This window comes from Mustela erminea, chromosome 6 (genome assembly GCF_009829155.1).
Source record: "Mustela erminea isolate mMusErm1 chromosome 6, mMusErm1.Pri, whole genome shotgun sequence".
Classification (NCBI taxonomy): Eukaryota; Metazoa; Chordata; class Mammalia; order Carnivora; family Mustelidae; genus Mustela; species Mustela erminea.
Genome location: NC_045619.1, coordinates 37,827,545 through 37,847,090, shown reverse-complemented (window position 1 = coordinate 37,847,090; position 19,546 = coordinate 37,827,545). Strand labels below are relative to the sequence as shown.

General features: G+C 41.9%; 1 protein-coding gene across 1 annotated transcript in view; it reads right to left on the bottom strand.

Moving 5' to 3' along the window:
* The window catches only part of LIN7A (lin-7 homolog A, crumbs cell polarity complex component), a 116,856-nt gene extending 98,804 nt beyond the window's left edge, over positions 1–18,052 (bottom strand). The window contains exon 1 of the mRNA XM_032346905.1: positions 17,981–18,052. The gene's annotated coding sequence lies outside the window, so the exon portion shown is untranslated. The remainder of the gene's footprint in view (positions 1–17,980) is intronic.
* Positions 18,053–19,546: the final 1,494 nt, after the last annotated feature.

Sequence of the window (19,546 nt, the reverse complement as noted above, 5' to 3'; positions counted from 1 at the left end):
AGATGTCAGGCTTAGGATCTGTAGTACGACAACTGATCATCCTCCGATCAAATACATGTGTTTCATCACATAATAGTGTACCATCCCTTAGCAGTGAATCAACCTTTGACACACAACTATGGCACTCCTTTAGAAAAGACTTTAGAAAAGACTTCATGGTTTCCTGAACCTCTCCAAACGTAAGTCAAAGTCTACTTTGTTGAAGAAAAATAAGATTTTCTTTCTTTTTTCTGTGATTTGAAAAACTCTGCTCCAGATAATTAAAGCTACCTGTGCTGAATATTTTTAGCAAATTAATTTGTCACATCGCATGGTTTTTCTGAAATAAAGGTGGTATGTGGTGCTTTGCATAATTAAGTCAGCTGGGGAACTGGGGAGTAGATGTGGAATAATCATATTATCTGTGATCGCTTCATTTTTTCACCAGTGTCAAAATACATATGCTTGCCCAATTTAAAAGAAAAAGCAATGTCAATTGAAAATATTTCTAAATGATAACAAATTTGAGGTTCTAATTTTAACTGAAATGGTACTTGTTTAAGAAATATTTAATTGTGCTTCTGCTGTGGGTCAAGTATTGTAGTAGGCAAAAAAGTTAACATGATGGACAGAGCTGTTACCACAACATACAATTCTTACCACTTACAGACACAGAGTTTTAAGTATGTCAAGTATTCTACCTTCTTCCAGCTACTCTGTTTTCTTTAAACCTTTGAAAGCAAATTTCTCCAAAAACTCATTCATTCTGTCTCTAAAATAACTGTTCCCATACTCTGTTGTACCTATTCTAATGAAGCTTTCACCTATTCCAACAAGTTGTCAGGACCACCGATAACCTCCACACTGCTAGATACCATGGTCAATTCCTAAATGATATCTTACCTTACCTGTTAGCATTTCATAGAGATAATCCTTGCCATCTTCTTAAAAGACATTTACATGGACTCTGATCACCACTCTCTTTTAGTTTTCCTCTCTAGCTCATGCTTCCTCATCTTCTCAACCTTTAAATGTTGGAATTACCCAGAGATGAGTCAACAATCTTCATCTTTCTACCCTCCAGATGCCTTAAATAACATCTATATGTTAATAACCCTATTTATATCTTCATCTTGGACTTTCCCCTTGAGTTCCAGAATTTTATATATAGTTGCTAACTCGAATTCATTTGTGTGTCCTATAGATACCTCAACATGTCCAAATTTGTATTCCTCTTGGAATAACCCCTTCTTTCTGCTCTTCTGTAGTCTTCCCAATCTCAGTAAATTGGGTTCCCTCTTTCCAGATACTCAGACCAGAGGCCTGATCATGATTGACTGCTTTGTTTCTCTCATACCCTATATTCAAACTTTCATCATCCTGCTGGCTAAATGTCCCCAATGTATCCAGAAGCTGACCACCTATCACTGCTTCTCCTACTACCTAGGTCCCAAATGCCATCATCTCTGATCTAGATTCTTTTAATTACTTTCTAACTCCCCGTGAACTTTTTACCCACTATTGTCAACTTAGCAAAGAGCCTGTTCAAACTAAAATCCCTCTCATGGCTTTAATATCTTAGGAGTACAAAACCAAAGCCCTTAAAATAGCGAGCCTCAGCCAGTCCGTGGGTGCAGTGGCCTCTCTCCAGCACTTAGCTCATCTCCACAAAAACTTCCACACCCTCTTCCAGGAGGCAGCCAACGTGGCCCTCAAAAGCCATGATCATGGCGACTGGCTCTGTGGGGCCCTCACTGCTTCGACGGCCCCAGCAGCACGGAAAGGAGCTGGGTGTGACCTTCTACTGAGTTAGCTCAGCTGGACCCGGTCAATCCCCAGGCTGTGACCAGGAACTGCCCCTCAAGCAGGTGGGCACCACCATGGCCACGCCCAGACCTTGGGACCAGGATCTCTTAAGTGGAGCGAAGCCCATCTGAGGCTTGAGGAAAGAAGTTCCTAAGCCCACAAGCTTTGCAGAGGGCTGGCTATGGGGTCCTCTAGAATCAGTGGTGGACACCCAGCTCCCAGCCCCACACCCCACATCCTGAATTGACCTGTGCCACCCGGCGCCATCTCACTGCTGGTCCTGGAGCTGTTGGGCCTCCGGCACTCCTCTGAACCCTCACGAGTCCAGAAGCCATACCATGTCCCTTTTCCCTGCACCATGCCCAGCTCAGGGGTAAATGTACCAACTAAAATGACATCACTCCTAAAATTTAAAAAAGAAAATTTTTAAGTCCCTCTCTGACTTCATATCCTACTACCCTTTCTCTCCTTCACTATGTTCCAACCACACTAGCTTCATTGCTGTCCTATAATACCCTAGAATATTCTAGCCTCAAGGCATTTACCCTTGCTCTTTCCTCTGACGGGTCCACTTCCCCTAGTTATTCTCAGGGCCAATGCCTCATTGCATGAGGACCTCTCTGGTCCCCTGTGTCCATGAGCCACTCCCCACTTCTTTGGCTCTCTCATCCCCCTAAGCTTGCTTCCTGTTTCCTCCTGCTACTTATAATTAAATGAAGTACAATGTACTTACTTGTTTACTTCTGTCTTGCCTGCCCTCGCCACCCCAACCACACTGGAATGTAAACTTCCCAAGAGTTCAGATGGTCTGTTGTGTTTGCTACTGCATTCCCAGGGCCTAGACCAATGGTTGAGACGTCGCAGGTGCTCAAAAACTACTTGTCAAGTGAATAATTGAGTAATGTTACAAAAGGGAATTATAAGGTGCGGCAGAAGTATAAAACAGGGGTCTAAACTAGGCTGAAAGAGCAAGAAAAGATTTCTTGCAGAATCTGAAATCTGAACGCTGACAAATAGAGGAGTTTGCCAGGCCAAGGGAAAGAAGGGGACGGGAGGAGTTTCCCCGCAAAGTGAACATCAGCCAAGACCTTGAGTTTATCTGTTTCTTCAACAGCTATTAAACACCTGCAGTGTACCAGACTGTGTTCCAGGCATTTGGGACCTAAGGGGTAAATGGAAGACGTCATACACAAATGAATATTTGGCATATGCTCAATGAATAAAATTAAGAACATATAAAACATGTTAAGAATGTCGGACAGTGAGAAGTCACTGAAGAGTTTAATGCAAGGGATGACATGATCAGATTAATTTCTCAGAAAAACAAAACCCAACATAAGCCTCACCCCCAGTTCCTGGCTTCTTTAATATTTAATCCACAATAGCTTCCTTTCAGGTTCCCCAGTAATTTCTAATATAAGCCTATAACATCAGAAAAAGTGAAAATGTTGCTATGTAAGTGATTTTTTCCCTGTATGTAAAACACAAAAATGGTCTTATACATTGAAGTTTTTAAATTTTTCAGAACTTTAACGTAATTGAATAGCATTTTATTAAAAAAAAATCTTTCAGCATTCTTTTCTCATGTTTTTCAATAGTGTTTTTCAAATGTGCCTATTAATTTTTCAGTGTCAGGTCATCTCCTTATAGTTCCCACTCTTTTAAAATACATTCTTAAAATAATTATAAATTATGTTTATTTTAGAGTCTCTTTCTGATTTTTTCCACATCAAGTTGTTTTCGTTTTACAGACATACCTTCTCTCTGAATTTCTGTTCCCTCTGCCAGAAATGCAGGGTTCATTCACTCACTGATTGGTTGTGAATACTGACTCAGCCCAAGGTTCTAGCTCCTTCTGATATGTTTCTAATGTTTAATTGTGAGCCCCTGTTGGGCAGGGATTATTTGTTCTATGAGAAACCAGTGTCGCTAGATGTTTCTTAAGATCACTGTCTTTCATTTTACTTCGTCTAGTTTGTTCTAGACTAGCAATCACTTTATGTATATTTCTTGACAGAACATTTCCTGAATCAACTCTGTGGCATATATTTAAAATCCAAGCTAAGTAATTAAGTCTAAAGTGTGGGTATAGAGCATATCTAACCTCACCCCTAGCTCCTGCTTTGCCCCCAACCAGGGGGCTAATTTCTAAGTCTGGAACCACTTGACATGTTTCCCATCTCCCTCCCTCCACTTCTACCAAGATGTCATTCCAACCTTCACTTCCCTTTTCATTTCTGGCACCTGAAGATTATGCTTTCTCACTTGCAATCTAAGCTATAGATAGTTTTTTTAATTGTTGGGTTTTATCTGGCACAACTTGATGTTTGTAATGGGAGAGGTTCTGTGTGAGCTCAGTCTGCCATATTACAGATTCACTCAAATTAGTCTCAGAATTGGATTTTAATTTGAAATATGAATAACAACATAAAGACAGTCTGCCTAACCAAATAGTTGCTCAGATGTGCAAATCGGTACTGAAAATTAACTAAGCTGTAAAAAATGCTTTCAAAGCCTGTCTTCTCAACTGGGAACACAATTCCTTACTCAACTAGGTTAGTAGGAATCACAGCTCACATAGATTGAGTTAACCTGGCAAAACAGTAGTAACTAAGGGTATAGAAAATCCTTCAAGTAGAAAGGGGGAGTGAGTGCAGGCAAATACTCATGGGCTTTTTCCACAAACTTTTGCTGGGAGTTCATGAGAAAGAATGGATCAGGATGAGAACCGGAAATGAAGACACATTACAACAGGAAGATGGTAAAAGAAAAATTCTCTACCGCAAGGGGGAGGGAGGAGGCAGGAAACTCCTAGATCCAGGATCCTATGCCAATACTATTAGAAATCTCCTACCACTAGGGAAGGCCGCGCTGAACTCTCCTACATAAGACCTTCCAGAGATGAAGGTACAGTTTTTAGTCTGTAGACCAAAGAGAGGCAGGATGATTTAGAAAAGGCCATCCTTGAGACGCAGGCACAGGGCCTTCCTGAGACTGAGGCTGGGCCAGGACAATAGAGAAACCCCTGCGATCCCCACCACCAGATCAGTATCAGGTAAGAAGCAACAGCAGTCTACCCTTGGGGGAAGGCAGAGAGCAAGTGGAGTGAGCCATCTGGGACACAGGTGCACAAGAAAGACTGAAAGCTGAGGGCAAAGACCCTCAAATGGTTAAAATAAGATAAACATAAAAGACATATTCTCTCCTCTATTTTTTCTAATGCTTTAAAAGCAGAGGTCAGCAAGCATTTTCTGTAAAGAGTCAGACAGTAAAGAGCATGGGCTTTGCAGACCAAATGGTCTGTCGCAACTCCTTGACTCTCAAAGTCTTCCTTTACAGCTGGAGGACAGCCATGTACCATATGCAAATGTACCATATGCAAATATACCATATGCAAATGAATGACCACACGGTGTTCCAATCAAACTTCACTTGTGGACACTGAAATTTGAAGGTAATAGAATTTTCTTCTGTCAAAATATTCTTCTTTTGAGTTTTCTAACCATTCAAAAATGTAGGAAAAAAAAAATCCAAACAATCTTAGGTCACACGCTAAATTGGGTTTGGGGGGCTCTAGTTTGTGACCCCTGGTTTAATAGCAATGAATTACAGGCTTCTAGCATAGGTACAACAATAGGGCAAAAGATGGGAAGAAGCAATTGGAAGAGTATTGTTTGAAGGACAACAGTGCTAAATTAAAGATATATCCTGTCAACCCTGGGGCTACCACCACAATCAGTCAAAGAAAGGTAATAGCAAGATATGCAAAGGCCTACATCAATAATAGATCAGGAAAGTATTATTTGAATATAAGACAATTGATTAGTTAGAGCTCCTTCACATTTGGAAAACATATAATTCACAAACAGAAAATCTCCTCTTGGAAAATATCCCGGAGAAACTTTTAAGAAAAGAATAATTAAATATATTTTCTTCAAAGCTCTGAAAATAATGGAGAGCAATGCAAGACAAGAAGCTTTGAAAACTTGTTAGTACATGTAAAGCAGAGATTTCTAAACCCAGAGAGGGGAGAAAATGAAAGCAAAGCAGGAAATTAGGCATACCTTAATGCGTATCTATGCACAGCAGATCTTGCTGGTGGCTAATTTGTTCAACTTCTTAGGACAAAGGACTGCTGAGGCCAAGACCATGTGATGACTGCCACTCTGTCCTAGCTTAGATGGCTATAGCCAAATATCATCGACTAGGTGGCTTTAAAAAAAAAAACCAGGCATTTATTTCTCACAGTTTTGGAGGCTGGGAAGTTCAAGATCGAGGTGCCCACAGATGCCGTTCCTTCAGCTCCTTCCTAGCTTGCAACCTGTGCCTTCAGCATGTACATGCTCGCCAGGTGAGAGAGTCCTCTGGTCTCTTCTTGGAAGGACGTCAATCTCAACGTGGGGCAAACCCCTCATGACCTCCCCTGAATCTAAACGCCTCCTGAAAGTCCAAATACTACCATGTTGGGGGTCAGGGCTCCAATGTATAAATAGGAATGAGAGAGACACTTTCAGTCCATAGCATATGCCCATCTTAATATTCTGCTATTTGCAGTTCCCATTGGGATGCCAAATTGGCAATACTGGGAATGCGCGTGACATCAGAGTGTCACACGAGTGTCACAGAGTGTCTACACGATCCAGAGTACTTCATTTATCCAGAGGCGTGTATCTGTCACCCTCAAATAACTAAAGTAGGTCTGAGAAGCTGGAGAGATGCAGAATTTCCCTTTCCCGTCCAAATAAGTATCTCATCTTTCCTTCAGTAATGTGCATTAAGTTTTACTGCCTTATTTACCTTCCACAATTCCTTCACAAAAATCCCATTTTCTAGAGAACATACCTGGTATCAAAGAAGGAAAGTAAATGAATCCTATATTTTTTAAGTTAAAAATTAGTAAGTTTGGGGCCTACAGGAGTAAACCTCAATCATCTGTAAATTTTACCTCAGTGCAACCTCTCCTCCACACTTAATGCTACACAAATACAGCATTACTTGCACCACTGAAATCCGTATTTAAACATCATCTCATATATTTTAATAATAATGGGTAAGCAGAGTGTGTTTACACTCTTCAAGACACTGAAAGCTAATTTTGAAAGAGAAAAAGAAGTCACAATTTTCTCTGTGTGCCTGAAATTTGAGTTCTGTTACCTTCCCAGATCCCTCTCACTAATCCCACTTAGAGGCAAAGACTGTAAGGAAAGGGGATTTGGGACATTATTATCACTCCCTTAAGAGAGTCTGTGAAAATTCTGGTTCTACAAAGAAGTTTTGGCTGTTTTAGCTGAGCAGTACAGATTGCCGAAACGTAATCTGAATGCCACAGTCATTATTTTTGTGTTCACCGGCACAGCATGGGAAGGAACAGAATATTGCTAGTACTTTCTTATAATTCTATCTATTGATATTCTCTCTTTGGTACTAAGAAATGAAACTAAGCACAACCATTTATTAAACACCTGCTATTTTACAATAATTGTGGTAGACTCTTAAAAATACATCACTTAAATTAATCTTGACCAACACTGGTATACATTCCTTTTGCAAGCACTGGACAAAGTCATTTCTCTCAGAGTAACATGCATTCCTGGTGTGACTTCTGTCTGTCTGTCTGTCTGTCTTTTGAAGACATTGCAAGCACCCCTGCATCTTTTGTCCCTTACAAGGTCAAATTCCTCAAAGCTTGTTACAGACCCCGTTATGGACCTATGCACTTGCCCTCTGGCATAGCATAGTGATGAAGCTGAAGGCCTCAGGAATCAGCCAGCCTGAGCCTCAATCACTTTATTTAGCCTGTTTATGCCTCAATTCCCACATCTTCAAAATACTAAAAGCATCTGCCTCAAAGTCTTGTTTTGAGGACTAATTAAAATGGGACAAGAAGAGACTTAAGCAGAACGCCTGGCTGCCTAGTAGCCGAGGTAGTATAATGCAGTGTAATGTAGTAAATGCTCAATTCATGAGCCGTTGTTCTAATACTTAAACTATCTTATTATGAACCATCTGCGTAAGGTCTCTCTCCCCTGGACTGCAAGCTCTACCTCTAGCCCTTGACTTGGTACCAGGCACAAAGCAGACTGATTCACTGTTCCTTGAAAGGCTAAAGGAGGGGAAGAATCGAAGGAATGGATCACCATACAAAGTGTGTGTCATTATTCCTGTATTAAGAATGAAAGAAAAGGGGCGCCAGAGAAAGCCTCTGCCTTCATGATTCCAGGGTCCTGGGATCCAGCCTTGCACTGGGCTCTCTGCATGGCAGGAAGCCTGCTTCGCGCCCCCACCCCACCCCCGGCCTCTCTGCCTACTTGTGATCTCTGTCAAATAAATAAATAAAAATCTTTAAAAAAATTTTTAAAAAAGAATGAAAGAAAGAAGATGTGGAGAGAATAAGAAATGTCTTACGCTTTCACAGATAGTAAGTAGCAGAACTGCAATTCAAATCCCCATCTGTCTAGATCTGAAGCTTGCACACTTTTCATTTATTGCATTGGGGAAAATGCATGCCCTGGGGAGAAGAGGTGGGGAATAATCAATCAGGCTTGAGCATTTATATGGACCTGGCAATGGTCTGAGCACTTGTATAGGTTTTCCCAGTTCATTTTTAGAGCAACCTCAAGAGGTAGAGAGATATTATTTCCAAACTTACAGATGAAAACGAAAAAAAAAAAGAGAGAGAGAGGGTAGAAACAGGCCAAGTTGACATAGCAAGGGAGAGGTAGGGATAGGGAGGAATTGAACCCAGCCATCCAGATCCGGAGCTCTTACCCCTCACTGGCATCTATATGCCTCTCCCTGTCCTGTGATGCTTAGCAATGAAATAGCACTACAAAGGAGAGAAAAAAAAAAAAAAAAGTTGCTCTTGGTTATATTTTCTCCAGTCAACCATTTGGAACACTTTTGCTATCCGCATACAAATAAAACAAGGCAAAAAACAATGAACATCTACATAAACTCTAATCTCTGTCCTAAACTTTTACTGAATCTTAAAGTCACTCAGTAGCTTTTCCAATCTGTCAGCCAACTTTTGCCTGTATATTTCCAGGAATCCAGTAGTAAGATGTTCACTTATTTCTGGAAGGCACCCATTTTAATTTTGAGCAGAATAAATGTAGATAATTTTTTTTCTTAAATAAAAATCTGTCGTCTTGTGTCATCTGCTTACCTAGCTAGGCTTACTCCCTTCACATGCAACATGTGAAGACCAACCAGTAATTTATTCAGCACACATCTGAGCGCTTATCTTTCAGGCACTGTGATAGGTAATGAGAACAACAAAATGAATGCAAATAACTTAATTTTGCTGGGGTGAGAGCAGTGTAAAAAAAAAGTCACTCTTGTGTGCTAAGTACTCCAACGGAATTATGGGGGGGAGCTGTTATTCAAGCATCAAGAAAAAAGCAATTTGGGGAGAGTGGGTTGGCAAATAAGGTATGTATACAGGAAACTTGGTTTTGAACTCCAAGCATCTCCAAACGTATCTTGCTCCTAGAGAATACCAAAATAAATAGTCTCTGCCTCTTAGGATAGCCTGAAGACATGAAACATTATCTGTCTCTGCCCCCTGGGAGTATGGTGGGGTGACAGAACTTCCGATTCAAGGAAGAAATAATTACTATTGTTGAGTGGTTACTAGGATGACCTGTAATATGTACAATAGTAATACTTCATACGTATTAGGTCATGTAAAGCGAACATTTTATGAAGTCAGTGCTATTTTTGTCATTTGACATTTTACAGACAAGAAAATGGAGAGTCAAAAGAGTCTAGAAACTTTGGAAGTGCAGAACCAGTAAAGGCAAAAGCTGGGATTCAAAACCAGGCAGGCTGATTCTGGAATGCCTCTTTGTCATTTGAAACACCCCCTACTCCAGCCCAGGACCGAGGTCTTCCAGGTGGCTGAATGGAGTCGGTAGAGCAGTATTCCCTGGGCAGTATGACCAAGAGCAGTAAATAGCCAGGTTGGCTCCTTTTTCCTGGTGAATGAATGAATGAATGAAGACTTTATTCATTGCCCCTAAATTTTATCTCTAATGTTGTAACCTGCCATTCAAGCCAAGTATAATTTTAGAATATTGACATGGTTTCTTTAACCATTCGCTATCCTGCCTAGTTCTACATCATCTACACAAATCTCCCGAGACCCTCATCCAAAATAACAGTAACAACAGTGAACAGGACAGAGAACCAAACTGCCTTGCAGCAGTGTTTCAACCACTAGAAATCCTAGAATATGATCAGCCACTTCATGTATTTCTATGCTTTTCATAAGGCTTCTCTAACAGTTGTGATGGCATGGGTATTGTAGGGTCATAGCACACACCTGAAATTTGACAAGATCTATTCTCAGTGATCTCATGTAGGCTCTGCGGGATCACCAATTTCTTTTGTAAGTGCCCAAATCCCATTCTTCTACTACTGTCCTTAGATTTTTCTGCCAGCAAGCAAAACCTTGGGAGGTTGGGTGAGCCTGGTGGTGGGTATTATGGAGGGCATGTATTGCATGGAACACTGGGTGTGGTATATAAACAACAAATTCTGGTACACTAAATAAATAAATAAATAAAAAGTAGCTGATCACTGCCTTTTCTGTAAAAAAAAAACAACAACAACAACAACAAACCAAACCCCCCCCCCCCACAAAACTAGTAGATTGAACTACAGTTTCCTAAAACACTTTTCTCACTCTTTTGGAATCAAGGGTATTTGTCTATCAGCAATTACTGCTCTTCTCCAATTTTCCTCAAAAGATCACTTTCAGGAATCTCTCAGCCATATCTCACAATTCCCTCATTTTATTAAATAGACTCAGCTGGGATTTGATGGTTTTCTCCCCCATCTAAACTGGGGGCTTAACTTGTATTGCCATTTTGTGATTCCCTATATTCTAGCCTTTTTTAGTTAAAGATAATTCTTTAATAGGAAAAAAAAAAACAGATTTTATACTGGAATATCATAACTATCACCACACTGGCCAAGTAAACAAAAATAGCAGAACCAGTTGGACTTGAAATAGCTACAGTGTTTCTACGGGAAATTGCCATCACTTTAAAGAAGGAGCTACAGTTTTCTATCCAAGATAAATAACTATCCGAGTATAAAGTCAAAGTAAGTCTTAATTCAACATAATTTTTTTTTCAAGTAGTGTTTGGGCATATTTATTTTTTTATTAGACCAGTCTTCAAATTCAGCTAGCACAAAATGTTAGTAAAATTCAATCATAAAACAACTTGTCTACCACCTAGCCCAGAAGTAAATCATCGATGTAATCAATATGACTTTTAAAGCGTGTTCCCTCTTGCCAACACATAGTGATTTCAAACTAAATCCGTTTTAACTTGCTTATCAGAACACAGCTTTATCATTCATCCATTTGTAGTTTTTTAAAAAAGGGATGAAGCAGTGTAGATTGTGTGTGTGTGTGCGCACGTAGGAAATTCTGCTAGACCCCTCTACATACAAATACACACACACACACACACATACACACACAACTTTTTTTTTTTTTTTTTTTTTAGTTTGTATTTTAGCATTTTTCAATACAACTTTTCAGTTGTATTTTAGCATTAGCTTGAGTGGTTCAAATAACAAGTTAAAATTGCAGGTGGATATGAACGATGAAAGTAGCCCTTGATATCAACACCAGCACTTTGCAGCCTTTCTGGGCCCTGGGGAGCATGCCACTTTTAAGAGTCTGCTACACATACACAGACACAGAAGCAAAGTGATAGAGTAAGGTAGCCACCTTTTCACATTATTATAGGCTGGAAGGTTGGTTCTTTTGTTGTTGTTGTTGTTTGTTTTTAAGCATTACAGATGTGTCCAGGAGAGGCAGTCCAGCTAAGTCAATTTCATCCGTTCGTTCAATCAGCAAATATTAGGAGTGTGCCAACTCTGTGCCAGATAATGTGTTGAGTTCTACATAAACGAGGCCAGTGCCCTGATCTGATGAAGCCTGTATCCTAATAGACTGATATCAGGACTAAGAAAAGAATTCTCTCCAAGAGGTATTGGCTTTGCACCTATAATAGCTTCCCCAATACCCAGTATTACCCAATACCCATTTGACACTACTCATTCCATGTTTCCTTTTCCTTACTAGCCCTAGTTGTGATCGCCCAGGAAGCACTCCAAAAGCAAAGGAATTAGTTTCATAAATGACTAGAGCACACCAAAAACGTCTCAGGGTTTGAATAGTTACTGCGCCAACCCAGAGTACATATCAGATATATTTTTCTTTTTTCTGGAAGCTCTATCATTAATTTCTTGATTTCTTTTCAGATTTAAAACTGTACATAAAGCTCCCATTACATGAAAAATACCTTTTTTTAATAATCAACAGATTTCTAAAATTTGAGACCTTCTTCTTGCAACTTTTCATTATCAAAGGAAAAGAGAAGATGGATGTGGCGTATTCTGACTCCTGGAAAATGTTGCGTAACTAACTATATAGTGAAGAATGAAAGACTCGGATATTGATTTGTCAAAAAAAAAAGTTCAATAAAAATAAAATTTTTAGATGTAGTGAAGCTCACAGAAAATACGAGAAATCAAGCAAGCACTTAATGTTTATAGATGAAAACATACTTGGCTGCTGATGTGAGGTTTTAGGACCAGAGCCATAAGACAATGTCGATCCCTCTTCTTCCTCCCCATCACGGCATACATGTGTGAAACAACAGAAGAACTACCTTAATTTTTGTTTTCCGTTTTCCTCTACCGCTCCTCATGTTAAAAGAAATAGCAAGGAGAGCGAGGAAGGGCAAGCCCCTTTGGACTGCGAGCAAAAGCAATTTCAGGCAAATGCAGATTTTATAAAGATGGGCAAATACAGTTGATTAGAAAGCTATAGGGCTGCCCAAGGCCTGAAATGGGAGATACATAAAGTAATAAGCTCTGAATGCCTTGAAAAGTGAAAGGAAAAGAAAGAAAATTTTAATGTATTATACATCCCGTGAAAAGTGTGGCACCCATGGGATTTTCATTTGCATTCAATTTTGCACTCTTTTTTTTTTTTCATAAAGTTGACATCCACAAAATAAAAGCTCTTAATTTTTAAAGGACTAAAAGTTTCATTTTCTTAAGGAGAAAACACAGCAAGATTTGTTTAATCAATATCTTAGATTATGACTCTTTTCAGAAACCAAGAAATCAAGATTTCCATTTATACTTTTGTGACTTATCCAAGTTGCATCTAACTCAGGGATACCAATGTTTTATTTTATGGAGGCACCTCACATAGATTGTAAACTATTAATCATGTCATTAACAAAGTCTCAAAAGTTGATACAATTTTAATCACACCTAGAAATTGTTTTATTTATCCACAGTTCTCTAAGACCTGTTTTTGTATTATTTGTTTATAAGCCTTAATTTGAAAAGAAAAAGCAACTCCGATCAAAGTTAGAGGAGGGAGGTAGAAAGAAGTGAAATTTTGAAGAATTCAGTTGTGTTATCTTTTCTGACCTTGAGATGGAAAGTGAAGGAGAGTTGGAGCTATTGTATTTAAGAAAGTGCCTAAATCCATGAAGTCTTGAATGTAGTGAAGTATTCCTGTGTCTCTTGTTATGAAAGTGTTAAGTATCATGGATTGCATCCTGCCTTGTTCTGTTGAGTTTAGCTGAAGGTCATTCCCTGTTTTAGAGATTATAATCAGGGACAAACTAACCTCTGGTGTAGGGAAGAATTGCTATAAACATTTTAAATTCTGGCAGAGAAGACTCCACACTAATCTCCTTATCAGGCTCTTCTCTCTGCCACAAGGGTAAATTACAGGTACTACTTTCTACATCACTGTCTAATATAAAATATTAGACTAAAAATGACTGTATCTCATAGTATGACCACTTGGGTTCAACATGTAGATTTACGCATAGTGATGTGTACGTTACAGCTCTCAGTATGTCTTTAAAAATCTAATTATATGATATTTTATCCCAGCAATAAGAAGAAAAAACTGATCTATAGATTTTCTTGGTATACTTAAAACCAAATTTCTATCCTCAGAGGCACATTTGAAGTGTTACTACTTCTCGGTAATTCTTCTTTTGGATCATTTGTTTGGTTCTAGATGTATTAATGGAATGGTAGCCAAGCTGTACACAATCAAGTTGCTTTTATGTGTATTCTTCCCTTTATCCAGAATGTTGTTCCTAAAAATTGTATTAATACATCAAAACTCAGTTTTAAATTTTGCTTTCTCATGACCTTCCCTTGCCCAACACCATGTAAATAGGTCCTTCCCCACTCTTTTCCATCTTCCCATCATTTCTGTCTTCAGACTTTCAACCAATCTAAAATCCACATCATAACCTACATCATCTGGTTCCTGGCCACCAACGTCACACATTCACTTTCCACCACTCTTCCCTGGCTCTCCTTTTCATGTAGACTTCCGTGATGTTCCTAGGACGCACAGATAACATCCTTCTGCAGAGGGCACCCCCCATCACCACCACTCCACCCCACCATGTCTGCAGAGTTAGCTTCCTTATTTCCTTTGGATCTTTTCTCAAATGTCATCAGTCCAGGAGGGAGGGCCTTTCTTGACTCTCGCATCCACAAGAGCAGCCCCTGCCACTCTCCTTGGTCCAGTCTTAGCTCTTCTTGGTGGCATTGTACGTGAATGCGCTCTGCGTCTCACTCATGAGTGTGTAGACTCTGTTAGACTTTATCTCTTTTGTTCATTAGCCACAAAGCTGAAAATAATGCTTTCCATAAGGCTGACACTCAATACTCATTTGTTGAATTAACTAATCAGTCCTTTATTTATTATCTGTTTCCACCACGACACTCTTAAGGACCAGAAAAGCAGAAACTTTTGTTTCTGGTATTTCTATAGTATATTACATATAGACAGAGTAATATATCATATGTATACCTTATGTGTATATACATATATGATATAAACATTCAATGAATGAATATTTATTGCATGAGTGAATTTTTTGTGTATGCATGTGTGCATATGTTTTTATATGGATAACCTCTCTCTCCCCATGGTCTTTAAATGCCACGGAGACTAGAATTATGTCTGTTTAGTTCACCACCGTGTTAACCAGTTAACCTTTCTATAGTAGGGTCTGCCTTATACCAGGCATTTAATGAGTGAGTAAAGAATCCAAAGGACTAGGACCAAGGTAAACAGGAACCGCCTCTGGCCATAGCCACCAGAGGCCTTTACAGGCTTAATATGAGATCTTAATGGAAGGTAGAAAAGAGTTTCGAATATTAGGTCCCTGTGTTCATCTTTTCAGAGCCCAGCCTGGTCCTGGCAAAATCTTGCTTCCCAAACAAGGTCCAAGAAGCTGGTGTAGACTTCTGAGCTTCTTAGTTTCAGGTAATATCTTTTGAATTCTGGGAGGAGTAAATCATAATTTCAATCCACAGGTTTGATTTCTTTGCTTAAAACCTTTGCCCTGAAGATTCCAGATAAATCAGTTTATGGTGCCAAAGGGCATCAAACAAGGAGATTTAAATTTTAGCATAAAACCTCCCACTAACTAGTAGAGTAATCTTGAAAATACTTTCTACTTCTTCAAGGTTTCTCACTTGAAAAGGAAAGATGCTAGGAAAAAAAAAATCAAATTATGGATCTATGCATTCCGATTTGCTGAGATGCCTTTGGGAGGCTTTGTCAAGCATCTTATTTCCTTCTTCTTTGCCTACCTGCTCCAACCCCCCTTGGTTACTAATGACAGCTTTGGTGAGCTATGGTTACTGATAGGAATCTGTCAAGCACATAGAGAGAAAGAAAGGTTAAGAACCACTGGCCTGTGTTTTTCCTGCCATCTTTCCCAGAACCAAAATGTCATGAATCTATGAACTGTACCTTGGTTCACTGCTAAATCCTATCTTTTAACATTGTTTAAATTACTGCAGTCCTTAGTTCACATTAATTTTTGATCTTCTACTGTGAGTCAGGAACTATGACAGGCACTGAGAATAAGAAAATGAATTTAGAAATGGTCTTTTCTCTCAAGGAGCAACCATTCAGCAAGGAGACAGATGCACCAGCATATGAGAAATGCTTTGACGGGGCCAGATCAGTGTGTGACCTCTGGATACATCAAAGGTCACTCAAACAACCTGGGAGAGGGACTAATCTGGAAAATCTTCCAGTAGATGACCAGAAACTGAGTTCTAATTTCAACTAATTGACTTATAGACTACGAAAGTTGCACAGTATCAGAATCATCTAATTCAAATTCCTTACAGCGCACAGAGGAAAACTGATGCCCAAAGATGCTAACCAACCTATCCAAAGCAAGCACCACGGTTCTAACCAAATAGGGCCTAGATAAGTATTATTGGGCTGCCTTTCTAAACAGATTTGAATCTTTTTGGAGGAACATTTTTCAGAACTCTTTCTCTCATTGGTTTAATGATGCAATTAATCAAATAATTAATCATGTTTTAATAAGGTAGAGGGGAAAATATTTACACACACTGACTTTATGGACAGCAGTGGTGCCAATAACTCATCATCCACAAATCAGACTTTGCAGTTTGCTGCTGGTTAATTTATTCAGCTACGTCTAGTCTCATTCTGCCTCTTGAGCTACTTACTAAATGGACCTAATCACACTGGGAAGGACAGGTACAGTCTGGCTGTGAGCTAGAACAAACTTTAAGAATAGATCCCCATCCGATTGCACTTCTCCACAACTGCGTCAGGAATCTCGGGGCTAAGGTAAAACCCAAGAGGTGAAATACGTTTAGTAGTCTTAATATATAAAATTCCTCAGGTAGGCAATTTTCTTGCAGTTGGTTTTTTTCTCCCAGTATAGTCGTTTTACTTGGGATGTTTAAAGGCTGATTTAGTAATGGGACGATATAAGAGCTCATAACATTAAAACAGAAATTCGTGGGAAATCCATAATTTCTAATAGCTTGCCATCTGGCTCTTAGTGGCAATGGATTTATCCTGCTTAGTGTAGATGATGATACTGGGGTGAAATCATGCATGATACCCTAGATTTCTGAGTTTTTTTAACTACTGTTATTAATTTAGTGGCTTGCAAATCAACGTTTCCCAACATAAATCAATCATTACATTTTAAAATTTAATTAATTGATTAATTAATTAATTAATTTTTGGTTTTTATTTTTCTACTCTTACCCCAAGTAAGGTTGCCTGGGCACTACATACTATCTGTTCTGGCGCCAACAGATTGCGTTAAAGTCATCCACAGTCTCTCCAAATTAAAACCCCACTGAGTTCCCTGGCTTTTGCACTGTACTCGCAGCGGGATGCTCTTTCGCTTTGCCCCACAGTCCAGTTTAATCCGCTAGGAAGAATATTTTTAGAGGCACATCGGACTAAATCATCTCCGACTGAGCACACCATTTCCAAATGGCCGCCCAGGGTCCTAAATCCGGCTGCTGCGGTCGGGGACGAGCAGGTGTCCTCAGCTGCGGCGTCGTGGGACTCCCGCGCCTGCATAACTAGACGTCGGAAGCCAGAAAGGAAACCCGAACACACAGGCACAGGTACAGCCTCGTACGCGCGCTCCAGAGAGGCCCCTCACCCCACCGCAGAGCGGCGGGGGGTTCTAGCCTTGGGCTTGGCGAGGTCCTGGGAGGAAGCACACACTGCTTCCCCATTCAAGTCAGAGAGCAAGACGCACCGGGTCGCGGGTCAGAAGTTGAATTTCAAGCCAGTCCACGCGGCGTCCCAGCGCCTTCCGCAGCCGGGGTACGGCGCTGACACCGGGCTGGGGAGAGAAGGAACGAGGCTGGCCGGGGCAGGAGAAACAGTTGCCACCACCGGAGCGTGGCGGACGGCGAGGGGCAGAGGAGACCCCGGCCGCCTTCGGAGCAAGAAGCCGGAAAGAGTCGGGCTCGGCGGCAGCGACGCTGCGCCCCCAGCCCGGGCGCTGCTGCCGGTGCTCCGCGTTGCCCTTTCGGCCGAGGGCAGCTCCTCGCCGCTGCAGCCCCGCCGCCGTGCGCCCCGGCACAGGCCACCCCGGGGTGCGCCTCCTCCGCCCCCGGGCGGCCGCCTGAGCAGCCGCAGCCCTACCGACCTTCGTTCCCCCGCGCCCGGACAAACTTCCTCCCTCTCGGGCCCGCGGGCTGCGCAGGCTGGCAGGCGGCTCCCTCGCCAGGCTTCCCCGGTCTCCGGCTGCAGGCGCCCTCGCCCGGCGTGGCGAGCTTCCTCCCTGCCCCTCTCCAACCCCGAGCCCCGGGCGCCTACCGGTCTCTGCGCCTCCGCTCCAACAAAGCCGGCGGCCCGGAGGCGACCGGGCGAGGGGCTGGGAGTGGCAGCGGGGGCGCCAGAGCCCGGCGAAGGCATCCCTGGGCCGGGCGAGCGCAGCGTGCAGGGACAGTGGGGACGTGGCGGGCAGAGAAAGGGGAAGAAAGTATCCTGCTCTCCGCGCGAACGCCTTCTACGCTCGTTTTCGCTCGTCCTCGCTCGCCCTGCTGCCCCTGCCCGAGCGCGTCCGGCTGTCCCGGTGGGAGTTGGCAGGGGCAGAGAGGGAGGCAGAGGGGACGCAGTGGCCTGGCGGGCGAGCCGCTCCCTTACCTCTGTCCAGAGTGAGCGGCTGGACCACTGTCAATGTCGCCATGTCTGCCGTGGGAGCCGAAGTGACGCTCGGCTTCAGCATCAGCAACCGCTTGTAGTGAGAAAAAGAGGAGGAGATTGGGGGCGGGGGTGGAGAGGGAAGACGGAAAGGAGGGGGAGGAGGGGGGAAGGAGGGAAGGTGGTGGTGGTGGAGGAGAAGAAAGCTTGGGTGGGTTGGCAGCCAGATGGAGACGCAACTGTTCCGCGGCGGGCGGACCTTCAGATGCGGCGTGAAGCTGAGCAGGTAGCGGAGAGCGGCTGCCTCGCCGGCTCCGGGCTGGAAGGCTGTGCCCTAGAACTTTGCTATTCCACCCCAAGGAGCGCTGGATGGGTGCAGCCGGTGTGCTGCTCTCTTTCAACTTTCCACTCAAATAAAAACCGTCAGAGTCTTCGTGCGTCTCTCGGGATGGAAGAAGACCGAAAGGGGATGGGGGGAGGGAGGGAGGAAGGAAGATGGATTTTTTTTTTTTTTCAGATTAAGAGAAATTGTCAACCCAGTAATCCCACCCCTTAGAAAACGCTTCTCGTTCAGAAATGTCAGGATTTCAGTATAGTTGCTGTTAATTTCTGTTAAAGTGTTTTTTGGAATGTTGAGGTATAACAGTATCCAGGATAACGGACCTAAGGCCAGTGTTCCATCACTAGGTCTCCCTTAAGGACCCGAGTGTATTGCCTAGAAAACAATATATCTTAAACACAAACTTTTTAAAAATGGTTTTAAATTAAAAGACACACACACACACACACACAACACACACACACACAGAGAAATTTCTGTCACTCAGTTTGAAAAACGTGTACCTAGCACTTTGGGGGGTTGATTTATTGCCACTGGTTACTAAGAGTTGCCACTCGCTGACGTGTGTGACAGGAAATAAGCTAGGAGGGTTCCATGCCATGTGCTATGGTCTCACTTGGGAGTTGAGGACAGTTCCCGCCTTCATTTAGCCTGTGGTCTGGTGGGAGATAATGTTATTAAAAGGGTCATTTTAGAGTCAGTTGATCAGGATTCAGTGACTAGAACCTTCAAATACTGGCTGTGACCCCTTCACCCCAACAGATGGCTTCCACTATCCTGCCACTGTAGGGACTTTCATTTCCTGATCCAGAAAAATAAGAAGCGTATAGAAATCTTACATAAGCAGAAAGTTGATGGCTGTGGGTTCAGGATTGGAAATGACAAAGCTGCCTCCATCC